The sequence below is a fragment of the Hippopotamus amphibius genome, chromosome X (assembly GCF_030028045.1).
Source record: "Hippopotamus amphibius kiboko isolate mHipAmp2 chromosome X, mHipAmp2.hap2, whole genome shotgun sequence".
In the NCBI taxonomy this organism is placed as follows: Eukaryota; Metazoa; Chordata; class Mammalia; order Artiodactyla; family Hippopotamidae; genus Hippopotamus; species Hippopotamus amphibius.
The window spans coordinates 88093123-88109946 of NC_080203.1; the positions used below are offsets into that span (position 1 = coordinate 88093123).

The 16824-nt window shown below is 35.0% G+C and overlaps 1 protein-coding gene across 8 annotated transcripts in view; it reads right to left on the reverse strand.

Moving 5' to 3' along the window:
• The window catches only part of NBDY (negative regulator of P-body association), a 339446-nt gene that overhangs the window by 280600 nt on the left and 42022 nt on the right, over window positions 1–16824 (reverse strand). The window lies entirely within an intron of this gene.

Here is a 16824-nt window from a genome sequence, read left to right on the forward strand (position 1 = left end):
TAAAGATGAACAAAAAATTCAGGAGAAGAATGGATGCACAGAGAGAGAAGTTAGAAGATTTTAACAAAGAATTAGAAAATATATAGAACAACCAAAGATGAAGAATACAGCAACTGCAAAGAAAAACACACTAGAAGGAAATAATAGTACATTAAATGATACAGAGGAACAGATCAGTGAGCTGGAATAGAGTAGCAGAAGACACCGAGGCTGAATAGAGAAAAGAAAAAAAATATAAAAAGAAATGAGGACAGGGCTTCCCTGGTGGGGCAGTGGTTAAGAATCCACCTGCCAATGCAGGAGACATGAGTTCGATCTCTGGGCCAGGAAGATCCCACATGCCACAGAGCAACTACGCCTGTGTGTCACAACTACTGAGCCTGAGCTTCAGAGCCCATGAGCCACAACTAATGAGCCCATGCACCACAACTACTGAAGCCCATGTGCCTAGAGACTGTGCTCCACAACAAGAGAAGTCACTGCAATGAGAAACCCACACACTACAATGAAGAGTAGCCCCTGCTGGCCACAACTAGAGAAAAGCCTGCACACAGCAATGAAGACCCAACTCAGCCAAAAATAAATAAATAATAAAACATTAAAAAAAATAGAAATGAGGACAGTTTAAGAGACCTCTGAGAAAACATCAAGGGCACTAATATTTGCATTATAGGTGTCCCAGAAGGAGAAGAGAGAGAGAAAGGGGCTGAGAACATAATTGAAGACATAATAGCTAAAAACTTCCCTAACATGGAAAAAAAAAAAGAAAAAGAAAAGAAAAACAGACATGAAGTCCAGGAAGCACTGAGAGTCCCAAATAGGATTAACACAAAGAGGAAATCAACAAGATACACTGTAATTAAAATGCCAAAAACAAAAGATAAAGGGAGAATATTAAAAGCAGCAAGGGAAAAGCAACACATTACATGCAAGGGAATTTCCATATGGCTATTAGATGACTTTTCAGCAGAAACTCTGCAGACCAAAAGGGACTGGAAATATATATTTAAAGTGATGAAAGGGAAAAATCCAGAACTGAGAATACTCTACCTGGTAAGGCTCTCATTTGGATTTGATGGAGAGATCAAAAGCTTTACAGACAAACAAAAACTGAAAGAGTTTAACACCATCAAGTCAGCATTAAAAGAAATGTTACAGGAACTACTCTAAGTGAAAAAGAAAGGGCAAAACTGGAAACATAAAAATTAAGAAAGGAAAAATGTCATTGGTAAGGACAAACACATAGTAAAGGTAGGAAATTATCCATAAACAAAGCTACTAGGAAAGTTAAAAAACAAAAGTAGTAAAATCATCTATATCTACATTAAGCAATTAAGAGATACACAATACAATTAGATATAAAATATGATATCAAAAACAGTAATTGTGAGGGCAGGAGATTACAAATGCAGGGTTGTTAAAATGCATTTAAAATTAAGAGATCAGAAGCTTAAAACAATCACATACATATGTAGATTGCTATATTTAAACTTCATGGTAACCACAAACCAGAAATTTATAATATATACACATCCAAATAAGAAAAAGAAATCCAAAAATAACATTAAGATAGTCATCAAATCATGAGGGAAGAGAAGAAAATAAGAAAGCTACAAAAAAGACTTACAAAAACAAATGAAATATATTAAACAAAATGGCTATAAGAACATATATATTGATAACTATTTTAAATGTAAATTGGCTAGACACTAAAATCAAAAGACATCAAGTGGCTGAATCGATACAAAAACTAGACCCATATATACATTGCATACCAGACACACTTCAGATCTAAAGATACACATAGAGTAAAAGCAAGGGGATCAAAAAAGGAATTCCATGCAAATGGAAATAAAAAGAAAGCTAAGGTAGCAATACTTAGAGAAAATAGACCTTAAAATAAAGACTGTTACAAGAGACAAAGAAGGACACTATACATAATGATCAAGGGATCAATCCAAGAAGAAAATATAATAGTTGTAAACATATGTGCAGCAAACACAGGATAAACTAAAATACATAAAGGAAATATTAACAGACATAAAGGGAGAAATAGATAGTAACACAATAATAGTAAGGGAATTTAACATCCAACTTACAACAATGCACAGATCATCCAGACAGAAAACCAAAAGGGAAACACTGACCTTAAATGACACATTAGAGCAGGTGGACTTATATAGAACATTCCATCTGAAAGCAGCAGAATACACATTCTTTTATAGTGCACATGTAACATTTTCCAGGATATATCATATGCTAGGCCATAAAACAAGGCTTAGTAAATTTAAGAAAACTAAAATCAAACAAGTGTCCAACTACAACACTATGATACTAGAAATCAACTAAAAGGAAAAAAAAAACTGCAAAAAACACAAAAACCATGGAAGCTAAACAATATGCAATTAAACAAACAAAAAAGGGTTACTGATGAAATAAAAGATGAAATTTAAAAGAATACCTGCACACAAATGAAAACAAAAGACAATGACCCAAAATCTATGGGATACAGCAAAACCACTTCTAAGAGGAAAGTTTATATCAATACAAGCTTACCTCAGGAAATAAAAAATCTCAAAAAACAACCCAACATTATAGTTAAAGGAGTTATAAAGAAACAAATAAAACTCCTAGATAGTTGAAGGAAAGAAATCATAAAGATCAGAACAGAAATAAATGAGATACAATAAAAAAAAAGATTAGTAGATCTAGCAATAGAATGAAATTGAGATGGTTCTTTGAAAAGATAAATAAAATAAAATAAAATTTTAGCCAGAGTCATCAAAAGACAGACAGACAGAAAAGGTCCAAATCAATTAACTCAAAAATGAAAAAGGAGAAATTACAACCAACATGACAGAAGTATAAAGGATCATAAGAAACAACTACTAACAACTATTTGCCAATAAAAAGAAAAACGTAGGAAAAATAGACATACTCCCAGAAATGTACAATCTCTAAAGAATGGACCAGGAAGAAAAAGAAAATGTGAACAGAACAATTACTAGTAATGAAAAAACATGCCCAACAAACAGAAGTCCAGGACAAGATGGCTTCACAAGTGAATTCTACCAACATTTAGAGAAGAGATAATATCTATTTTTCTCAAATGATTAAAAAAACTTCAGAGGAAGGAAAGCCTCCAAACTTTTTCTATGAGGCCAGCATCACCCTGATATCAAAACCAAAGACAACACACACACAAAAAAAATCACAGAAAATATCAGTGATTAACATAGAGGCGAAAATCCTCAAAAAAATATTAGCAATCTGAATTCAACAATACATCAAAAGGCTCATTCACCAAGATCAACTGGTATTTATACCAGGGATCCAAAAATTTTTCAATATTCACAAGTCAATATGATATACCACATTAACAGACTGAAGAACAAAGACCATGTGATTATCTCAATAAATGCAGAAAAAGCTTTTGACAAAATTCAATATTCACTTATGATAAAAATTCCAGAAAGTGAGCATAGCGAGAACATCCCTGAACATAATAGTGGCCATATATGACAATCCCACAGCTAACATCATACTCAATAGTTAATAGTTAGCCTTCCCACTAAATTCAGGAACATGACAGGGATGCCCATTCTCACCACTTCTATTCAACATAGTATTGGAAGTCCTAGCCACAGCAATCAGATAGGAAACGGAAATAAAAGATATATAAATTAGAAGGGAAGAGGTAAAACTGTCACTATTTGCAGTTGACATGATACTCTACATAAATAACTCTAAAGCCTTTACACAAACACCATTAGAACTAATATGTGAATTCAGCAAGGCAGCAGGATACAAGATTAATAGACATAAATCTGTTGCATGTCTTCACACTAATAATGAAATGTCAGCAAGAGAAAGTAAAGAAAAAATCCCATTTAAAATGGCATCAAGAATAATAAAATATCTAGAAATAAACTTAACCAAGGAGGTGAAAGACTTATTTGCTGAAAACTATAAAACACTGATAAAAGAAACTGAAGGTGAGTCAAAGAAATGGAAAACTATCCCATGATCTTGGACTAGAAGAATTAATATTGTTATAATGGACATACTACCCAAAGCAATCTACAGATTTAATGCTATCCCTTATCAAAACACCCATGACATTTTTCAGAGAACTAAAACAAATAACTCTAAAATTTATATGGAACCACAAAAGGCCCAGAATTGCTAAAGCAATCCTGAGGAAAAGGACCAAAGCTGGAGGCATAACCCTTCTAGAATTCAGACCATACTACAAAGCTAAAGTGATTAAAATGATATGGTATTAGCATAAAAACAGACATGTAGATAATTGGAACAGAATAGAGAGCCCAGAAATAAACCCACTTGCCAATGATTAATTAATCTACAACAAAGGAGACAAGAATATACTACAAAGAAAAGCCAGTCTGTTGAACAAGTGGTATGGGAATGCTGAACAGCTACATATAAATCAATGAAAGGATAACACTTCCTCATTCCATATACAAAAATAAAATCTAAATAGTTTAAAAAGAAAAATATAGGTCGTGACACCATAAAATTTCTAGAAGAGAATATAGAAAAAACATTCTCTGACATAAATCATAGCAATATTTTCTTAGATCAATCTCCAAAGGCAAAAGAAATTAAAGCAGAAAATAACAAATGGGACCTACTCAAACGTATAAGCTTTTTTGCACAGCAAAGGAAACCATCAACAAAACAAAAAGAGAATATACAGACTAGGAGAAAATATTTGCAAACGATGCAATACACAAGCATTTAATATCCAAAATATAAAAAGAGCTCTTATGACTCAACATCCCAAAAAAACATACATCCCAATTTTTAAAAATGGGCAGAAGACCTAAATAGACATTTTTCCAAAGAAGACATACAAATGATCAACAAGCACATAAAGAGATGCTCAACATCACTACCAATTAGAGAAATGCAAATTAAAACCACAGTGAGATATCACCTCAAGATAGTCAGAATGGCTATCATCAAAATGTCTACATATAAATGCTGGAGAGGGTGTGGAGAAGAGGGAACCCTCCTTCACTGTTGGTAGGAATGTAAATTGGTGCAGCCACTGTGGTAAACACTACTGAGGTTCCTTAAAAAAATAAAAATAGAGCTACTATATGAGCTACCAATCCAACCACCTGGCATATATCTGGAAAAGAAAAAAACTCAATTCAAAAAGATACACGCACCTCAATGTTCCTAGAAGCACTATATACAGTGGCCAAGAAATGTAAACAACTTAGGTGTCTATCAACAGATTGCTTAAGATGTGGAATATATATGCAATCAAATATTACTCAGCCATATAAAATAATGTAATATTTGTCATTTGCAGCAACAGGAATGAACCTAGAGAATATGATACTTAGTAAAGTATATCATACAGAAAGACAAATACTAAATGACAACACTTATAGGTGGAATCTAAAAAATCATACAAGTGAATCTATCTACAAAACAGAAATAGACTCATGGATATAGAAAAAACACTTATGGTTACCAAAAGGGTGAGGGAGAGAGAGAGGGGAAAATTAGTAGTAAGAGATTAACACAAATTACTATACATTAAATATATAAGTAATAAGAATTTACTGAATAGCTTGCAATAATGTGTAGTGGTATGTAATTGGAAAAAAAATTTGCTGAATCACTTTGATGTGTACCTAAAACTAACACAATATCGTAAACCAACTATACATCAATAAATACAAAACAAAAATAAACAAATAGGACCTAATTAACATAAAAACTTTTTGCACAGCAAAACAAATAAACAAACAAAACATTGACAAAATGAAAAGACAAGCTACTGAATGGGAGAAAATTTTGCAAATGACATGACCAATAAGTGGTTAATATCCAAAATATAGAAGCAGTTCATATAACTCAACATCAAAAAAACAAAACACCTGATTAAACAATGTGCAGAAGTCCTGAATAGACATCTTTATAAAGAAGATATCAAGATAGCTAACAGGCACATGAAAAGATGCTCAACATCATTAATTATCAGAAGAATGAAAATTAAAACCATGAATTATCACCTTACAACTCTCAGAATGGTTATCATCAAAAAGAATACAAATGAGAAATGTTGGCGAGGATGTGGAGAAAAGTGAACTCAAATACACTGTTGGTGGGAATGTGAATTGGGGCAGCCACTACAGAAAACAGTATGGAAGTTCCTCAAAAAACTAAAAGTAGAACTATAATATGACCCAGCAATTGCACTCCTGGGAATATATCTGAAAAAAAACAAAAACACTAATTAAAAAAGATACATGAATTCCAAAGTTCATAGAAGCCAAGACACGGCTGCAACCCAAGTTTCCAACAATAGATCAATAGATAAACATGTGTGTGTATATATATATATATATATATATATACACACACAATAGATTAACATGTGTATATATATATATATATGTGATATCATACAGTATTTGGCTTTCACTGTCTGATTTATGTCACTTAACATTATACCCTCATATATATATATATACACACACACAGTCCAATACTACTCTGCCATATAAAAGAATGAAATTTTGCTATTTGTACAACATGGATGAACATTGAGGGTATAATGTTAAGTGACATAAATCAGACAGTGAAAGCCAAATACTGTATGGTATCACTTATATGTGGAATCTAAAAAATAAAACAAACTTGTGAACATAACAAAAATGAAATAGATTCACAGGTTTTGAGAACAAACTAGTGGTAACCAGTGGGGAGAGGGACTGGAGGAGGGGCAAGATAAGGGTAGGGAATTAAGAGGTGCAAACTACTGTGTATAAAATAAATAATCTACAAAGATCAATTGTAGACAACACAGGGAATACAGCCAATATTTTACAATAACGATAAATGGAATATAATCTTTTTAAAATTGTGAATCACTATGTTGTACACCTGAAACTTATATAGTATTGTACATCAACTATACCGCAACATAAAAAAAAGAACAAGGTGAAAGCAAAAGAAAAAAAAGGGAAAAAACCAATTCTTTGTAGACAGTAATATTTTTATCCTAATTTACATGAATAAATTGAGATACAAAGAGCTTATAACTTGCTGAAGATCACATAGGCAGTAAATGGTCGAGCTAAGAATCCAACTCAGTCAATCTGGCTCCATGGCCTAAACTCTGACATATAATTCAAAATATAATAAAACTTACAAATATGTAGAAATTAAATAGCACACTCTTCAACAAGCTATGGGTCAGAGAACTAACCAGAAGTGAAATAAGAAAATAATTTGAGACAAATGAAAAGGAAAATACAATGCACCAAAACATATGAGAGGCAAGCAAAGCACTTCTTGAAGGATATTTATACCAGTAAATGTCCACATTAAAAAATGATTTATACCTTCAGAAAAGAGAAAAAAAAAAAACCCAGTAAACTAAATTCAAAGCTATCAGAAGCAAGGAAATGATAAAGATTATAATGGAGCTAAACAAAATAGAGAATACAAAAGTCAATAAAATAAAACAAAAACAAAATCTATTCTTTGAAAATATTAACACAATTGATAAAGCTCTGCTAGATTAAGGAAAAAGAGAAAAGGCTGAAATTGTTAAATCAAATGAAACTGGAAACATTACTAACAGCTTTTGAGAAATGAAAAGAATTACAAAAGACTGCTACAAACAATTGTACACCAAGAAATTAAATTAAACTTAAAGAAAATGAAAAATTCCCTAGAAACACATGGACTATCAAAATTGACTCAAGAAGAAATAAAAATGTAAATAGACCTACAGGAAGTAAAAAGATTAGATCAGTAATCAAAAGCTCTTCAACAAAAAGGGTAAAAATCCAGGATTAGATAACTTCACTGGTGAATTTTACTGAACAGATAAAAAAGAATTAACACCAATTCTTTATTTTTTTAATAAGTTGGATGATGAGGAGGAGGAGGAGGATGATTACTACTACTATTGTTGGCTGTATTTGGGTCTTCATTGCTGCATATGGGCTATTATCTAGTTGTGGTGAATGGGGGCTATGCTTCATTGTGGGGCCCAGGCTTCTCATTGTGTTAGCTTTTCTTGTTGCAGAGCAGAGGCTCTAGACACTTAGTTGCTTAGTTGCTCTGTGACATGTGGGATCTTCCTGGCCCAGGGATTGAACCCATGTCCTCTGCATTGGTAGGCAGATTATTAACCACTGAACCACCAAGGAAGACCCAACACCAATTCTTCTCAAACAATTCCAAAAATAGAAGAGGCAACAAGACTTCCTAATTCATTCTATTAGGCCAGTATTTCTCTGACATGAAAGTCAGGCAAAGACATTAGAAGAAAACCACACCAAACTCTGATGAATGCAAATGCAAAAATCCTGAATGAAGTACTAGCAAATCAAATTCAGCAGCATTTTATTTTAAAAAATTGTACATCATGACTAAATGCAATTTATAATAGGATTACAAAGGTGGATCAAAATGTGAAAAGAAAATAAATGAAATACACCATAATAGAATGAAGAGGAAAAGAGATACATAATTGTCTCAACTGATGCAGAAAAATTTGACAAAATTCAACACAATTTCATAAAGAAAACACTCAATAAACTAGAAGTGAAAGAGAATTTCTTGATGGAATTAAAGGCATATATGAAAAACTCAGAGGCAACATCATACTCTGTAGTAAGAAACTGAAATTTTTTCCTTTAAGATCAGAAACAACACAAGTACATCCACTCTCACCACATATATTCAACATTATACTAGAGGTATAACCCAGCAATTAGGCTAGAAAAAGAAATAAAAGTCATCAAAATTGGTAAGAAAGAAGCAAAATTATCTCTATTTGCATTTGCTGTGATCCTATATAGAAAATTTTAAAGAATACACAAAGGCACTAATAAAACAATCCAGCAAAGTTGCAGAATGAGATGAACATACAATAATTAGTTATACGGTATGAATTAGCAAAGATCGATGCAAAAACAAATTTAAGTAAAAAATTCCATGTACAATATCATAAAAATAAACAAAATACTTAATCCCAAAGGTCTTCTGTGCAGAAATAGATTCTAACCTTTCTAGAGAATTGCAAGGAAACCTGAAGAGCCAAGACACTCTTGAAAAAGAACAAAGTTGGAAGGCTCACATCTCCCAATGTCAAAACTTTCTCCAAACTAAATGAAAACAGTGTGGCATTGGCATAAGGACAGACATATACATCAATGAAATGGAATGAGATTCCAGAAATAATCTCTTATGTCTAAGGTCAGTTGACATTCTGCAATGGTACCAAGACCATCCAATGGAGAATGAATAATGTAAATGATTGCATAATTCAATAATGGTAATGAGACAACAGGAAATCATATGTAGAAGAATGAAGTTGAACCCTTATACTATGAATGAAAATGAACACAACCCCTCTACCACTGCTTCCACATCTAAGGGTCACAGCAACCAGCAGCCTTCACCCTGTGCCCCATAGGTCCCTCTGCTCTGCTCCAGCACAGCAGCTCAGCAAGGCCCAGGATACCTACCTCTGATGACAGCCCTTCCTCCAGGTCTGTCCACCTTTGCAGCCTCCCTTCCCCACCAGAGGCCACTGCTGGAACTCACAGAAAGAACAGGAGAGAGAGAAGAAAGATGGTGGTGAACTAGAAGGACGTGGAATGCATTCCTCTCCACAGATACATCAGGAATACACCAAAAGACGCAATAATTCCCACAGAAAACCAGCTGAACATCAGGAAACGACCTCAGACACCAGAAAGGACTGCAAAGATCCCAACATAACTGGGACAAGTAACCTCTGAAGCCTGGACTACTCTATCAGAAGTCAAGTAGGAGGCTCTGGGAAGGGAGCACTGAATCCAGGATGCTAGACTATTGGGAGTCCTCAGACACAGGGAAGATTAACTGCATAGAACTCTCACAGAGCCCTGTATAAGAGTCTAAGACTTGGCCACGTCCGACTGTCTGCAATTGCCAGTGCTGGACACCTCACACCAAAATGCAAACAAGATAAGAACACAAACCCACCCATCAGCACACAGACTACCTAAAGCCATATTAATCTCACAGATACCCTAAAACACACCACCTGACATGGCCCTGCTCATCAGAGAGAAAAGACACAGTCACACACCAGAAAGCAGAAATCAGACACAGCCACCAGGAAGCCTACTCAAGACATGGTACAAACCACACCACAGGGGCAGAGGGCAGAAACAAGAGGAATTACTATTATACAGCAAAGGGAAGGGAGAGAGCAAATCCTATAAATTAGACAAAAGGAGAAAACAAAGAAAGAGCATGCATGCAAAGGAGGAGGAAAAATACCCACAAGACCAAATAAATGAAGAAGAAATAGGAAAATTGCCTGAAAAAGAATTAAGAGCAATGATAGAAAAGATGATCCAAAATCTCAAAAACAAAATACAGAAAATAAAAGAAAACAGTTAATAAGGACTCAGAAGAACTAAAGAGCAAACAAACAGTAATGGACAACAAAATAACTAAAATTAAAACACCTCTAAATGGTATAAACAGCAGAAAAACTGAGGCAGAAGAACCAATAAGTGAGTTGGAAGATGGAATGGTGGAAATAACTGCCACAGAGCAGGAAAAAGAAAAAAGAATAAAAAGAATGGAAGACAGTCTCAGAGACCTGGGTGACAATATTAAGGAGACCAACATTCGAATCATAGGCATCCCAGAAGAAGAAGCAAAAAGAAAGGGTCTGAGAAAATACTGGAAGAGGTTAGAGTGGAAAACTTCCCCAACATGGGAAAGGAAATAATTAATCAAATCCAAGAAGCACAGAGAGTCCCATACAGAATAAACCCACGGAGACATACACCGAGGCACATATTAATCAAACTAATGAAAATTAAATACAAAGAAAAAATATTAAAAGCAACAAGAGAAAAGCAACAAATAACACTTAAGGGAAAACCCATAAAGATAACAGCTGACCTTTCTGCAGAAACTCTGCAGGCCGGAAGGGAATGGCAGGATATACTGAAAGACATGAAAGAGAAAAACCTACAGCCAAGAATACTCTATCCAGCAAGAATCTCATTCAGATTTGAGGGAGAAATCAAAAGCTTTGCAGACAAGCAAAAGTTAAGAGAATTCAGCACCACCAAACCAGCCTTACAACAATTGCTAAAGGAACTTTTCTAAGTAGGAAACAAAAGAGAAGCAAGAGATCTACAAAAACAAACCAAGAACAATTAAGAAAATAGTACTCACAACACACATGTCAATAATCACCTTAAATGTAAATGGATTAAATGCTCCAACCAAAAGACACAGACTGGCTGAATGGATACAATAACAAGACCCTATATGTGCTGCCTACAAGAAACCCACTTCAGACTAAGGAATACATATAGACTGAAAGTAAAGGGATGGAAAAAGATTTTCCATGCAAACGGAAGTCAAAAGACAGCTGGAGGAGCAATACTCATATCAGACAAATAGACATTAAAGTAAGGACTATTACAAGAGGCAAGGAAGGACAATACATAATGATCAAGGGATCCGTCCAAGAACATATAACAATTGTAAATAATGATGCAACCAACATAGGAGCCCCTCAATACAACAAGCAAATGCTAATAGACGTAAAAGGAGAAATCAGTAACACAAAAATAGTAGGAGACTTTAACACTCCACTTACACCAATGGACAGATCATCCAAGCAGAAAATAAATAAGGACACACAAGCTTTAAATGACACATTGGACCATCTCGACTTAACTGATATTTATAGGACATTCCATCCAAAAATGACAGAATACACTTTCCTCTCAAGTGCACATGGAACATATTCCAAGATAGATGACATTTTGGGTCACAAATCAAACCTTGGTAAATTCAAGAATACTGAAATCATATCAAGCATCTTCTCTGAGGACAATGCCAAGAGACTAGATATCAATTATCGGAAAAAAACTGTAAAAAATACAAACACATGGAGGCTAAACAATACGCTGTTAAGCAACCAAAAAACCACTAAAGAAATCGAAGAGGAAATCAAAAATATCTAGAAATAAATGACAATGACAATACAACAATGCAAAACATATGGGATGCAGCAAAAGCAGTTCTAAGAGAAAAGTTTATAGTAATAGAGTCCTACCGCAAAAATCAACAAAAATATCCAATAAACAACTTAACATTACACCTAAAATCATTTGAGAAAGAACAAAAAAACCCAAAAGTGACCAGAAGGAAAGAAATCATAAAGATCACATCAGAAAAAAATGAAAAAGAAATGAAGTAAACAATAGCAAAGATCAATGAAACTAAAAGTTGCATCTTTGAGAAGATAAACAAAATTGATAAAGCAGTAGCCAGATTTATCAAGAGAAAAAGAGAGAACATGCAAATCAACAGAATTAGAAATGAAAGAGGAGAAGTAACAAGTGACAATGAAGAAATACAAAAGGTCACGAGAGACTACTACATGCAACTATATGGCAATCAATTGGAAAACCTGGCAGAAATGGATACATTCTTAGAAAACTACAATCTTCCAAGACTGAACCAGGAAGAAATAGAAAATATGAGCAGACCAACCACAAGTACACAAATTGAGACAGTGATTAAAAATCCCCAACAAACAAATGCCTAGAGCCAGATGGCTTCACAGGCGAATTCTATCAAACATTTAGAGAAGAGCTAACACCGATCCTTCTCAAACTCTTCCAAAATATAGCAGAAGGAGAAACACTCCCAAACTCATTCTAAGAGGCCAACATCACCCTGATAACAAAGCCAGGCAAAGATGTCACAAAGAAGAACATTACAGGCCAATATCACTGATGAATATAGAGGCAAAAATCCTCAACAAAATACTAGCTAACAGAATCCAACAGCACATTAAAAAAAATCATACACTATGATCAAGTGGGGTTTATCCCTGGGATGCAAGGATTCTTCAATATATGCTAATCAACCAATGTGATACATCATGTTAACAAATTGAAAGATAAAAACCATACGTTAATCTCCACAGATGCAGAAAAAGCTTTTGACAAAATTCAACATCCATTTATGATAAAAACTCTCCAGAAAATGGGCAGAGAAGGAAATTACCTCAACATAATAAAAGCCATATATGAGAAACCAAAAGCCAACATTGTTCTAAATGGAGAAAAGCTGAAAGAATTCCCTCTTAGAACAGGAAAAAGACAAAGGTGCCACTCTCACCATTATTATTCAACATAGTTTTGGAAGTTTTAGCCACAGCAATCAGAGAAGAAAAAGAAATAAAAGGAAACCAAACTGGAAAAGAAGTAAAATTGTCACTTTTTGTAGATGACATGGTATTATATATAGAAAACCCTAAACATGCTACCAGAAAACTGCTAGCATGAATCGATGAATTTAGTAAAGTAGCAGGATATAAAAGCAACACACAGAAATCTCTTGCATTCCTATACACTAACAATGAAAAACCAGAAAGAGAAATTAAGGAAACTGTCCCATTTACCACTGGAACAAAAAGAATAAAATACCTAGGAATAAACCTGCCTAAGGAGGCAAAAGATCTGTATGCAGAAAACTTTAAGACATTGATGAAAGAAATCAAAGACAACACAAACAGATGGAGGGACATACCATGTTCCTGGATTGGAAGAATCAACATCGTGAAAATGACTGTACTACCCAAAGCAATTGACAGATTCAATGCAATCCCGATCAAATTACCAATGGCATTTTTCACAAAATTACAGCAAGAAATCTTACGATTTGTATGGAAACACAAAAGACCCCGAATAGCCAAAGCAATCTTGAAAAGGAAAAATGGTGTTGGTGGAATCAGGCTTCCTGACTTCAAACTATACTACAAGGCCATAGTGATCAAGACAGTATGGTACTGGCACAAAAATAGAAAGGACGATCAATGGAATAGAATAGAGAACTCAGAAGTAAGCCCAAACACATATGGGCACCTTATCTTTGACAAAGGAGGCACGAGTATACAATGGAAAAAAGACAGCCTCTTCAATAAGTGGTGCTGGGACAATTGGACAGCAACATGTAAAAGAATGAAATTAGAACACTTCCTAACACCATACACAAAAATAAACTCCAAATGGATTAAAGACCTACATGTAAGGCCAGACACTATAAAACTCCTAGAGGAAAACATAGGCAGAACACTCTGTGACATACATCAAAGCAAGATCCTTTTGGACCCACCTCCTAGAATCATGGAAATAAAATCAAGAATAAACAAATGGGACCTCATGAAACTTAAAAGCTTTTGCTGTGCAAAAGAAACCATAAACAAGACTAGAAGGCAACCCTCAGAATGGGAAAAAATAATTGCCTATGAAACAACGGACAAAGGATTAACCTCCAAAATATACAAGCAGCTTATGCAGCTTCATACCAAAAAAGCAAATAACCCTATCCACAAATGGGCAGAAGACCTACATAGACATGTCTCCAAAGAAGACATACAGATGGCCAACACACACATGAAAAGATGCTCCACATCACTCATCATTGGAGAAATGCAAGTCAAAGCCACAATGAGGTATCACCTCACACCAGTCAGAATGGCCATCATCACAAAATCTGGAAACAACAAATGTTGGAGAGGGTGTGGAGAAAAGGGAACTCTCCTGCACTGTTGGTGGGACTGTAAGTTGGTACAGCCACTATGGAAAACAATTTGGAGGTTCTTTAAAAAACTACAAATAGAACTACCATATGATCCAGTAATCCCACTCCTGGGCATATACCCAAAGAAAACCATAATCCCAAAAGAAACTTGTACCATAATGTTTATTGCAGCACTCTTTACAATAGCCAGGACATGGAAGCAACCTAAATGCCCATCAACAAATGAATGGATACAGAAGATGTGGCATATATATACAATGGAATATTACTCAGCTATAAAAAGGGATGAGATGGAGCTATATGTAATGAGGTGGATAGAACTACAATCTGTCATACAGAGTGAAGTAAGTCAGAAAGAGAAGGACAAATATTGTATGCTAACTCGCATATACGGAATCTAAAAATGGTACTGATGAACTCAGTGACAAGAACAAGGATGCAGATACAGAGAATGGACTGGAGAACTCGAGGTATGGGAGGGGGCGGGGGGTGAAGGGGAAACTGAGAAGAAGTGAGAGAGTAGCACAGACATATATATACTACCAACTGTAAAATAGTCAGTGGGAAGTTGTATAACAAAGGGAGTCCAACTCGAGGATGGAAGATGCCTTAGAGGACTGAGGCGGGGAGGGTGGGGGGGACTCGAGGTGGGGGGAGTCAAGGAAGGGAGGGAATACGGGGATATGTGTATAAAAACAGATGATTGAACCTGGTGTACCCCCCAAAAAATAAAAAATAAAATAGATACCTAAAAATTAGTATCATATATCACTTACATGTGGAATCTACACAATACAACAAACTAGTGAATGTAACAAAAAGAACCAGACTCACAGATATAGAGAACAAACTAGTGGTTACCAGTGGGGAGAGGGACGGAGGAGGGGCAGGGTAGGGGTGGGGGTGTAGGGGGTACAAACTATTAGATATAAAATAGGCCACAGGGATGTGTTGTACAGCACAGGTAGTATAGTCAATATTTTGTTATCGTTGTAAATGGAATATAACCTTTAAAACTGTGAATTTTAATATAACCTGTAACATATAATATTGTACAGCAACTATAATTCAATAAAAGAAATAAATTTAAATAAAAAAATACCTAGGAATAAACCTGCCTAAGGAGGCCAAAGACCTGTATGCAGAAAACTACAGGACACTGATGAATAATTCAAAGATGATACACACAGATGGAGAGACATATCATGTTCTTGGATTGGAAGAACCAACATTGTGAAAATGACTGTACTACCCAAAGCAATTGACAGATTCAACACAATCGCTATCAAATTACCAACGGCATTTTTCACAGAACTAGAATAAGAAATCTTATGCTTTGTATGGAAACTCAAAAGACCCCGAATAGCCAAAGCAATTTTGTAAAGGAAAGATGGAGTTGGTGGAATCAGGCTTCTTGATTTCAAACTATACTACATGGCCACAGTGATCAAAACAGTATGGTACTGGCACAAAATAGAAAGGAAGATCAATGGAACAGATTGGGGAACACAGCGGTAAATCCAAGCACATATGCGCACCTAATCTTTGACAAAGGAGGCAAGCATATACAATGGAAAAATGACAGCCTCTTCAATAAGTGGTGCTGGGACAATTGGACAGCTACATGTAAAAGAATGAAATTAGAAGACTTCCTAACACCAAACACAAAAAGAAACTCAAAATGGATTAAAAACCTACATGTAAGGCCAGACACTATAAAATTCCTGGAGGAAAACATAGGCAGAACACTCTGTGACATACATCAAAGCAAGATCCTTTTTGACCCACCTCCTAGAATCATGGACATAAAGTCAAGAATAAACAAATGGGACCTCTTGAAACTTAAAAGCTTTTGCACAGCAAAAGAAACCATAAACAAGACTAAAAGGCAACCCTCAGAATGAGAAAAAATACTTGCCAATGAAGCAATGGACAAAGGATTAATCTCCAAAATATACAAGCAGCTCATCCGGCTTAATGCTAAAAAAGCTAATAACCCAATCCACAAATGGGGAGAAGAGTTAAGTAGACATTTCTCCAGAGAACACATACAGATGGCTAACAAACACATGAAAAGATGCTCAACATCACTAATCATCAGAGAAATGCAAGTCAAAGCCACAATGAGGTATCACCTGACACCAGTCAGAATGGCCGTCATCAAAAATTCTAGAAACAATAAGTGTTGGA